Consider the following 10,000-nt stretch of genomic DNA (forward strand, 5'->3'; position numbering starts at 1 on the left):
ATCCAGGATGACACACCCGGGGACATGGTCTGCAGTCCGGCTCCAAGAGCAGTAGCGTGCAATGTTTTTGCCCAGTAACTCTGGACAGCGGATTTCGTTGTAACATCCAGTCCACCCAATATTCTTGTAAGCTTGGCACATAGTACCTGTACAACGGGGGAGTTTAACACAGCACGCACCTGACTATCGCCGCGAGTCTGGATCCGCTCCAGTCTTCGCAAATATATAGACGCAATGTGAAATCGGAGTGATGGAATACCCAGGCCACCACTTTTCTGGGGCGCATGTATAAACGCAGTTGGTGTTGTCCTCGGGAGATGCAACGTTTCCTTAACAAATTTGACAATGCAGCCATCAAGGTAAGTCAGCTTCTTCTTATTCACGTCCATCATTTGCATACCGTGATGCAAACGGGGTATCAAATATCGCTGTAAAACATTTAGTTTTTGCCACGGTTTTAGAGGGCTCTTACCAAGGCGGCTTAACATTTCTTCAGTCTTCGATGGAGTTGGACAGGTTGCACCCCGAAACCCATATTGGAGGCCAAGGTACTTTAACTGTGAGGAAACATTCAGGGTGGGAACATCAGTGCCATTAATTTTGAAGAGTGGTTTAGTTTCAACCACAAGCCTTTTGGTTCCAGGAACTGGTATGTACTGAAATGTAGCGCATTTTTCAACGTTCACCTCAAAGCCATGGCGTCTGAAGTATGACTCGACAATTCTTATGTGACTGCGCATGATCATAGGCGTCGGGGCCATTAACACGATATCGTCGGCAAAAGCCAGTGCGGCGATGTTCGTGCCGTTTATTTGGATACCAGTCTGATCATGCAACTTTTGAAGCAGTCCATCAAGTACGACGTTAAACAGGAACCCAGATATAGGATCGCCCTGCTTAACACCGCGGTCCACGTTTATTGGTCTCGATCGTTTTCCATGACATTCAAGGGTCGTTGTGATGTTGCGGTAGTTGGCCTCAATGTAGCAGATGGTATGCTCATCAACACCACGCCTCCACAGAGCGTCAATGATGGAGACAATGGAGACACGATCGAATGCCTTAGCAAGGTCTATGGATAAAATTATGAAAGGTTTTGAAGAATTTCGCATTGTGCGGATGGCTGTCTGTAAAATTGTATTGTTTGCCATGACACCGTCAATTTTTGTAAATCCTCTTTGGCTATAGTTCAATTTAATTTCATTTTCTAAACGGGAAACAATAACTTTATTTAATAGTCTTAATACTCTGCTAGACACCATAATCGGCCTCCACTGCTTCAGCTCCCTGGTGTTTCCAGATTTGGGGATCAGCGAGGTGCGATTGGACCGTAGAACTGGCGGCAGACACTTCATGCCCCATATTATATTTAGTAGCGCATACAGATCAGGTCGTGACATCGATCTCAGATGTTCACGCGTAATACCATCAATGCCAGGGGCGGACTCTTTAAGCTTTCTTAGGTGTGTATGAATTTCTTCAAAGCCAATAGGTTGTGATATATTAACTGTAGATTTTACTTGCTTAGAGAGAGGCTTTAAAGGGATGTCTTTATGTGCAAAAATTTTCTCGAAATAGTTTTCAAATTCTGACATCGATGGACACTCGGGACTATTGATGGGAGATCCAGACAATATATGAGATGCTGCTTGGGTAGGATTTTTGAGATACAACTTCTGTATGCGGGCATAATTACTGGCTCGGATTTTTGAACGGTTTCCTTTCAATTTAGTGTAAAGTTTTCTCTGTTTCTTCTTATTTGCATTTTGGTGGACGGGTTTAGCTATATTATTTATATACTTTTCAATTAAGTCGATTACATTCTTTTCAGGACTGTTGCTAATAATGGCTTCGATGATTAATGACATCTCAGGAGTTGTATCTTGGCGTATACTCAAAAGGACTGACACTATTTCGCTCGAAGAGATCGTTGCACATGATGGACCCACGTCCTGGGTTTGGTCATGCGGTAACTCTACTGTATCGGATACGTTTGATGTGCGAGAACCGGAAGCGGATGCGAACGAACGAGGAGGTATGCCATCAATCTTTGACAGAACAATTTTGGGGGTCAGTGGGCAAATATCACGGAGTCTAAATTGGTTTAGAGCGGCGAGTTCTTCTGTTAGATAACTTTTGTAGGTTTGCCGTTGTCGCAGTTTCTTTATTGCGTCTATTGTACGCCCGGTTTCTTTGGATATTATTGAATTTATTTCTTTAGATAGTAATTTGGATCGATTAGGTATATTGGCTTCGAAAGATGCTATTGATTTGATTTCACCATCAGTGTACTGAGGGCGAGCAGACTTCTGTCTACTATGTGCAAGTTGTAAATCGGAACTATTGTACTCCTGTGTGTGTGCTCGGCGAATATGCTGTCTCAGGCCAGGATAAGTTTTAAATTTTGAGGAACAGATCTCACAAGCATAGCCGTCAGGCTGCAGAGGGGGAGCATTGCATCTGCGAACATGCTGCGATGCACTTGACGATGGTCTGTCTGAGAGGTCAAGAAGACAAGAAGGACATCGCACAGGGACCTCTTTCCTTCGTCTACACACAGAGTCAGAGGTTGGGGGTAAAACCAGAGGATTAGAATCACTCTGGGTGGTGAATCCACCTGTTCCGTCGCCACTGCTCGGGATCGACGGCATCCGAGGCTTGGCGAATCGTTTTGGTGCAAATGTGTTTGCCCGAAGGCGTGGGTAGAATGGGGAGCAAACCCAGACGACCCACTCTGGCTTTCGCCAAGCGCGCCGCACGCCGTTTAGCCGTGACTGGGACTGCGATGGTGACGTGAGTCACCCAAACAGCCAACCAGTCACGTTACCGGCAGGTACCACTAGGAGGTAGGTCGTGCGACTTGGATGGGAGAGGCTGAAGGACCTAACGAGAGGTCTGAGTTACGCATTGCCATCCCTGCAACCATGACTCACGCAAGCGACGGAGTTTTTCCCCCGGCGAACCGAAGGAGAAACTCGGAGCGATTTACGCTTAAGAGAGTCATAGTTACTCCCGCCGTTTACCCGCGCTTAATTGAATTTCTTCACGTTGACATTCAGAGCACTGGGCAGAAATCACATTGCGTCATCACCCTTGAGGGCCATCGCAATGCTTTGTTTTAATTAGACAGTCGGATTCCCCTAGTCCGTGCCAGTTCTGAGCTAAGCGTTGAATGGCGGCCGAAGAGGCGAAAAGGACGGCCGAAGCCGTCACAAGAAGCCTCGCAGCAAGGAAGATCCGTTGGCGGCCAAGGCACAGGACCGAGCTCGGATTCCGGGACGCGACGCGAAGTCGCCAACCGTTCACCTCGCCCAGGCCCGGCACGTCAGCCTGGCCAACTTCCCGACCAAGCCCGACACGCCCCGCTCCTCAGAGCCAATCCTTATTCCGAAGTTACGGATCCAATTTGCCGACTTCCCTTACCTACATTAATCTATCGACTAGAGGCTCTTCACCTTGGAGACCTGCTGCGGATATGGGTACGAACCGGCGCGATACCTCCACGTGGCCCTCTCCTGGATTTTCAAGGTCCGAGGGGAAGATCCAGACACCGCCGCAACTGCGGTGCTCTTCGCGTTCCAAACCCTATCTCCCTGCTAGAGGTTTCCAGGGAACTCGAACGCTTATACAGAAAAGAAAACTCTTCCCAGATCTCCCGACGGCGTCTCCAGGTCATTTTGGGTTACCCCGACGAACACTCTTACGAGGGCCCGATTGGTATGCGGTTCCGCTGCCGGGTTCCGGAATAGGAACCGGATTCCCTTTCGCCCGATGGGTGTGTTTCTTCCCAAATCACGCAAAATTATATAAACAACGACGCATCTGCGACGCAACGACGACACGACTTGCGTTCGATAGTTTGTAAGATTTAACCAAGCAAAAAATAGAAAAAAAATCGCTTTCAGGCGTTCGACAACGTCGCATCACGTCGAACGTGAAGTATCCATCGATCCGAACCGCGATCATTTTTTTTCAGCGTTCAACGTTTTTGTCAATTTATCAATAAAAATGATCATGTTCGAGCGGTGGATTAGGACACAAACACGAAACGACGGCGACGTAAATTGTTATTTAACTGCAATTTTTTTCTCTTTTTAACATTTTTTGCCTTTTGCGCGCGTACGTGCGTGCGAGCGTACGTATGTTTGTCATTTGCGTTCGAAAAGCGTGAATTTTAGGACACCTCATCAACATTAGATTTCTCTTAGGGCTTAGGATCGACTGACTCGTGTGCAACGGCTGTTCACACGAAACCCTTCTCCACGTCAGCCCTCCAGGTCCTCGCTGGAGTATTTGCTACTACCACCAAGATCTGCACCGACGGCGGCTCCAGGCAGGCTCACGCCCAGACCCTTCTGCGCACACCGCCGCGACCCTCCTACTCGTCAAGGCTTCATGGAGAACGGGAACTAAATCCCGTTCCTGCGCACTTGCCGTTGACGGCGGAGTATAGGCGCGACGCTTCAGCGCCATCCATTTTCAGGGCTAGTTGCTTCGGCAGGTGAGTTGTTACACACTCCTTAGCGGATTCCGACTTCCATGGCCACCGTCCTGCTGTCTTAAGCAACCAACGCCTTTCATGGTATCCCATAAGCGTCGACTTAGGCGCCTTAACTCTGCGTTTGGTTCATCCCACAGCGCCAGTTCTGCTTACCAAAATTGGCCCACTTGGCACTCTGATCCAAGAAAAATTTTATCAATTTATATCTCGTGGCTTCATGAAAATTCAAGCAAGCCAGAGATCTCACCCATTTAAAGTTTGAGAATAGGTTGAGGTCGTTTCGGCCCCAAGGCCTCTAATCATTCGCTTTACCAGATGAGACTCGTTATGCGTTCGAGTCGAGTGCCAGCTATCCTGAGGGAAACTTCGGAGGGAACCAGCTACTAGATGGTTCGATTAGTCTTTCGCCCCTATACCCAGTTCCGACGATCGATTTGCACGTCAGAATCGCTACGGACCTCCATCAGGGTTTCCCCTGACTTCGTCCTGACCAGGCATAGTTCACCATCTTTCGGGTCCCAACGTGTACGCTCTAGGTGCGCCTCTTCTCGCAATGAGAACGAGACGCCCCGGGAGTGCGAGGCCTAATCGTAACGAGGCCCATCCTCCCTTAGTCGACTTCACGGACGACTTTCACTTTCATTTCGCCTTTAGGTTTATCAAATCCCAATGACTCGCGTACATGTTAGACTCCTTGGTCCGTGTTTCAAGACGGGTCCCGAGAGTACCCAAAGCAATAGCGTCGCCGACCGGTAATTCAAAGTTTGGCCAGTCCAAGGACTCCGCCTGCCAACAGCCCGCCAGGCCCGGTTACGGCGCTAAGTCCGTACATCCGGTATCTAGACTGGAACGAGCTTGCGGCGGTCCTGGACGCAGTGCGTTCGAGAATTTTGCGGCCCGATACCGTCTGAGTACCGTCGCGCAGTCGGCCGGGCATCCAAGGGGCTGTCATCGTACGCTAAAAGCGACGGACAGTCTTCGCCTCGGGCCTTAGACCGACACGCAACGGGTCGCGACGTTCTACTAGGGGAGAAGTGCACGACTACATAGCCGGAACATTCGCCGCGGGTGGTGTGCCCACGCCGATGGGAAACCCGCCGTAACGGGACCATCCGGGGCACTATCGCACCAACACGGGAGCCAGCTTCGTTGACGATGAATCTCCCCATTCGATCTTTTGGGTTTCTCGGGTTTACCCCTGAACGGTTTCACGTACTCTTGAACTCTCTCTTCAAAGTTCTTTTCAACTTTCCCTCACGGTACTTGTTCGCTATCGGTCTCGTGGTCATATTTAGCCTTAGATGGAGTTTACCACCCACTTAGGGCTGCACTCTCAAGCAACCCGACTCTAAGGAGAGATCCACCCGAGACGCGTACCGGTCGCTACGGGCCTGGCACCCTCTATGGGTAAGTGGCCCCATTCAAGATGGACTTGGACGCGATTCGATGTCTCGGGATAAACGGATCCTCCTGAACACTACATTTCCCAGCGGCGTTAACCGCGGGATTCAGTGCTGGGCTCATTCCTGTTCGCTCGCCGCTACTAAGGAAATCCTTGTTAGTTTCTTTTCCTCCGCTTATTAATATGCTTAAATTCAGCGGGTAATCTCGCCTGCTCTGAGGTCGTCGAAATTTTATTATTTCTTTTCAAAGTTATACCACAAACTGTACGCTCTTTTCGGGGTTTCGACACGTAATACGAAAGGTATATTAATACCAACGACGCACAGGGATTATGTCGTTCGATTTTTTCCTTGTATCGTTCGATAACCAACTATTTTTCTCTTTTCGGATCAACACAATATCGTCGACTACTCGAAGGTACGTACGAGCCAAAATGAAAGCTCGGTGTCTCCTCTCTCTTTTGTTCGACAAAAGAAAAAAGGCACTTAAAACGCCGCATATTCGGGCAGGCGGGACAACGACAAAAAAAAAAACGACGACGACGACGTCCGGTTGTTCTCGACTCGCGTCGGAGTATATATGTATATATTATAATCGGATATATCTTTTTATCTATCCAGGGCGCGTTAAAACAAACGACGAGGAGAGACTACGACAACGAGGAGATAAAGGTCGGACCTTTTCTTCTTACCCTCGGCGCGCTCTCGCACACGATCGTTTCATGTTTCTTTTGTCCCCTAAAGGATACATATACCGTTACAACATATTTACGTTCGAATATACACTCGACGGTCGATAAACCGTAAAGACGCATCGTCCGATACGTTTTTTCTTTTGCTGTCGCGTTCCGACGCAAAATCCCAAGAAAAGGGCGAGAATGCCAGAGACAGCCATGTAAACCATCGGTGACTTATCATGGTCCAGAGAATAAAGGGTTAAAGGAAAAAAAAATCCCATTTTTAACGTGCGTGGTACACCTTCGTCGTGTATATATCGTTCGATGAAACCACGAGCGCACAAAAGGAGGAACAAAAGCGTTTCGAGATCGATCTTCGGTGTAAATGTCATTGTTCATTTGCGTTCGACCGTTGTTCGATAAAAGAAATTTAACACACGAACAACAATGAAGGGAGACTCTCGCAAGACGATCACCAAATAAGCGTTTATCGTTCGATCGGTCCGGGTTTTTCAACGTCCGTCCGGCACAATTATGCACTTCGAGGACTGGACGACCGGAACCCGTATTGGGATCGCGCGGTCTTCCGCTTCTAATCAACGACAACGAAGCGATCTGCGCTTGTAAATGTTAAAAAAACGTGGCGAAGCTACGATCTCGTAATAATTTAACCGTGAAAGAGCTTCCGTCGCACGTTTATTTTTAACTTTTCTCCTCGTTGTATAAACTTTCGCACCGTCGAAAAAAAAATTCGACAATCATTTCAGACAACGTCGGGAGCGCGGAGAAACGCCGTAAACACGCTCTACTCTCGGCTTGCTTCCTTCAATTGGTGTCTAACAATTCTCTCGCAGGGCGAAGAATCATTTTCTCTCTCGTCTAAATATCCTTCTGTAGTTAGGTGTTTTCGACTCGGGAGCGCTCTTTCACGGGCGGTCGTATATGGTCTCTTTTAGGGGTTTAACTAGAAACCACGACTCACGCAAGCCGAGATAAGCGCATTCCGCCGAGAAGATCCTAAAAACTAGGAATTGCGAGATATACGAAAATGTTCTTCTGTCGCCTGTGAAAAAAATGAACACTAGCAAAGAGAGGGCGAGACACGAACGTTCCATTTAACATTCTCCGCGTCAAACGCCGACGAAATGTCCAACCATCGCTCGTACGTTTTCGCCAATTTCGCAAGTTGTTCTCTCTCTCGCGTTCGACCATCGGATCCCGCTCCGAAACGTTCGACTTTTCGGCGTTTAACAGTTTCGTTTTATCTAGTCGAACGACGAGCGGTACCGAAAAAAATTTAACAATGAAGAGAAAACCTTTTGCTGCTAAAGGCAAACGCAAGCAGTCTTTAGTTATATAAACGACCCTCAGCCAGGCGTGGTCCAGGAATTGTATCCGTGGACCGCAATGTGCGTTCGAAATGTCGATGTTCATGTGTCCTGCAGTTCACACGTTGACGCGCAATTAGCTGCGTTCTTCATCGACCCACGAGCCAAGTGATCCACCGTTCAGGGTAATCGTATAAAAATTTTTGTTCATATTTAACAACTCAGCGTCTGAAAACCAGTATGTACGTGATTTATTTAACCTGGTTTATAAATTCGTTCGATTGTCCATAGAATACTAACTCCAATCCAAGCGCAAGATCGAGTATCGGTATTCGGACGTCGTCCCGTCATAGCTCTGTTCACAGATTTACCCGAGCTGATTGATGATTAAGACGACACGATAACGTTCATGGACGGGTAAAGGACCATATAAAACTACAGAACCGCCGATGAAACAACGCTCTGTGGCGCATTTCTCTTCGTGCGGCGAGTTTTCAGTCCGTTCCGGGTGGTAAAGTCATTCAAAAACCGTGGAAAATACGAAACGCGCTGTCGCGCGTAACACAGAGTCTCCTGCTCGCTGCTTACATATATTGGACGTCTTGGCGGTATCGCGAGATTCGATACGGACACTCCATGGCCGGCGTCAGATCGGTCTACCAACGAAGGAGACTACGCTATCGTTTTCGCTTCTCAGCCGGTCCGTAAAGCGATACGTTACCATATCGTCCGTCGTAAGCAGGCGGACTCTCGTGAAGTTGCGACTTCGTTCGTCGAAGCGGTTTCGTGGTTCGATTTCCATCGGTTACCCGGACACCCCCCGCGTGAAAGCCTCCGTGTCACACTCTAAATTTCGTTTCTCGTTTAACACGAAATAGAGAGAGGCTAAAAGGGGGTGTTCCCTTTGTCCAAAGACAAAATTTATAGAGAGAAAGAAAATAAAATGAGAGTCTCTCACGAAGCGGGCGAAAAAAAAAAAAAAAGAAATTTAACAATTTTTTTTTCGCAAACCCATGCATTTCGTTACCAAACGTCCCAAAATATTTCTTTATATTCTCTCTCGTGTTTTCACACGGGGTCGAGAGAGTACGCAACACGAATCAAGAATAAAAATTATAGAAAGGAAAGTCCGATAAGAATATTTCGAGATTCTTATAACCTTCACCTCTTCTTACTTCTCCGAAATCTCTCCGCTTTCCTGGCGCGTATCTATTTAACAATTTCGATTCTCTCCTCCTTTTAACTCAGACGTCGCAACGAACGGGTACACCATGCATACGATCCATTTTTTACATAACGAACCTTCTGCCGGTAAAATTCGCGACAGATTCATTTATGTATAGATATATTTTTATATGAGAATGTTCGGGATTTTCCTTCGTGTTCAAGTTGAACATTCTTGTTACGACGACTTTTTGTATTTATCGAAGGATCGTGCGGTACCCGTTAATAAGAAGTAAACGACGTCCCGGGAGAGTCGAAACCTTTCTTATACGCTACGGAAAGAAGAGCCGAGAAGATAGAGAGGAAACTCTCGATTTTCTTTCGTCGGTAAACTTTCGTTCTTTCTATTTACAGCGTTCGACATGAAACGGCGTTGCTCTCTCATTTTTTAAACTTTATTTAACGTTCGCGCTTGTTCGTACGAAACGCGTCGGCGGATACGAAATACGGACGGGAGTATCGACGATGAGAACCAAAGCGACCTCCTACACGTAACCGTAATATCTCTCCGCATCACGACTGCCGTAACGACGAATTGTCATTTAACATTTTTGGTATCTGTTTTTTCTTTCGTTTGTTTGCTACTACCTCCAAATATTTCTCTCCCCCTTTCTCTCTCAATCATCCTATCGTGGCTCGTTTATACGCATTTTTGTTGTGTACGGCCAATATATTTATTATTTGTTTATTATACGCGAGGAGCTGCACTTTTCATCCTCATTTTTGCGTATCATGTGTTATAGTCATATACTTTTGGCTGCTTTTCACAGTTTTTGCGTGTATTCATATCGAGAGTCATAGATTTTGTCAAGTTTTTCTTTGGCACGTACTGAATATATTATTATCATGTGTTTAATGTCTTTGCGT

At 47.1% G+C, this 10,000-nt stretch overlaps 1 non-coding gene and 1 pseudogene across 1 annotated transcript; both read right to left on the reverse strand.

Moving 5' to 3' along the window:
* Positions 1–6,127, reverse strand: part of LOC143266288 (large subunit ribosomal RNA) — an 8,217-nt pseudogene extending 2,090 nt beyond the window's left edge.
* A 1,815-nt stretch (positions 6,128–7,942) lies between these two features.
* Positions 7,943–8,097, reverse strand: LOC143266275 (5.8S ribosomal RNA). Its single transcript, XR_013041324.1, has one exon. It is a non-coding gene; the product is annotated as a 5.8S ribosomal RNA (ribosomal RNA).
* Positions 8,098–10,000: the final 1,903 nt, after the last annotated feature.

Source organism: Megachile rotundata, unplaced genomic scaffold (genome assembly GCF_050947335.1).
Source record: "Megachile rotundata isolate GNS110a unplaced genomic scaffold, iyMegRotu1 scaffold0132, whole genome shotgun sequence".
NCBI lineage: Eukaryota > Metazoa > Arthropoda > Insecta > Hymenoptera > Megachilidae > Megachile > Megachile rotundata.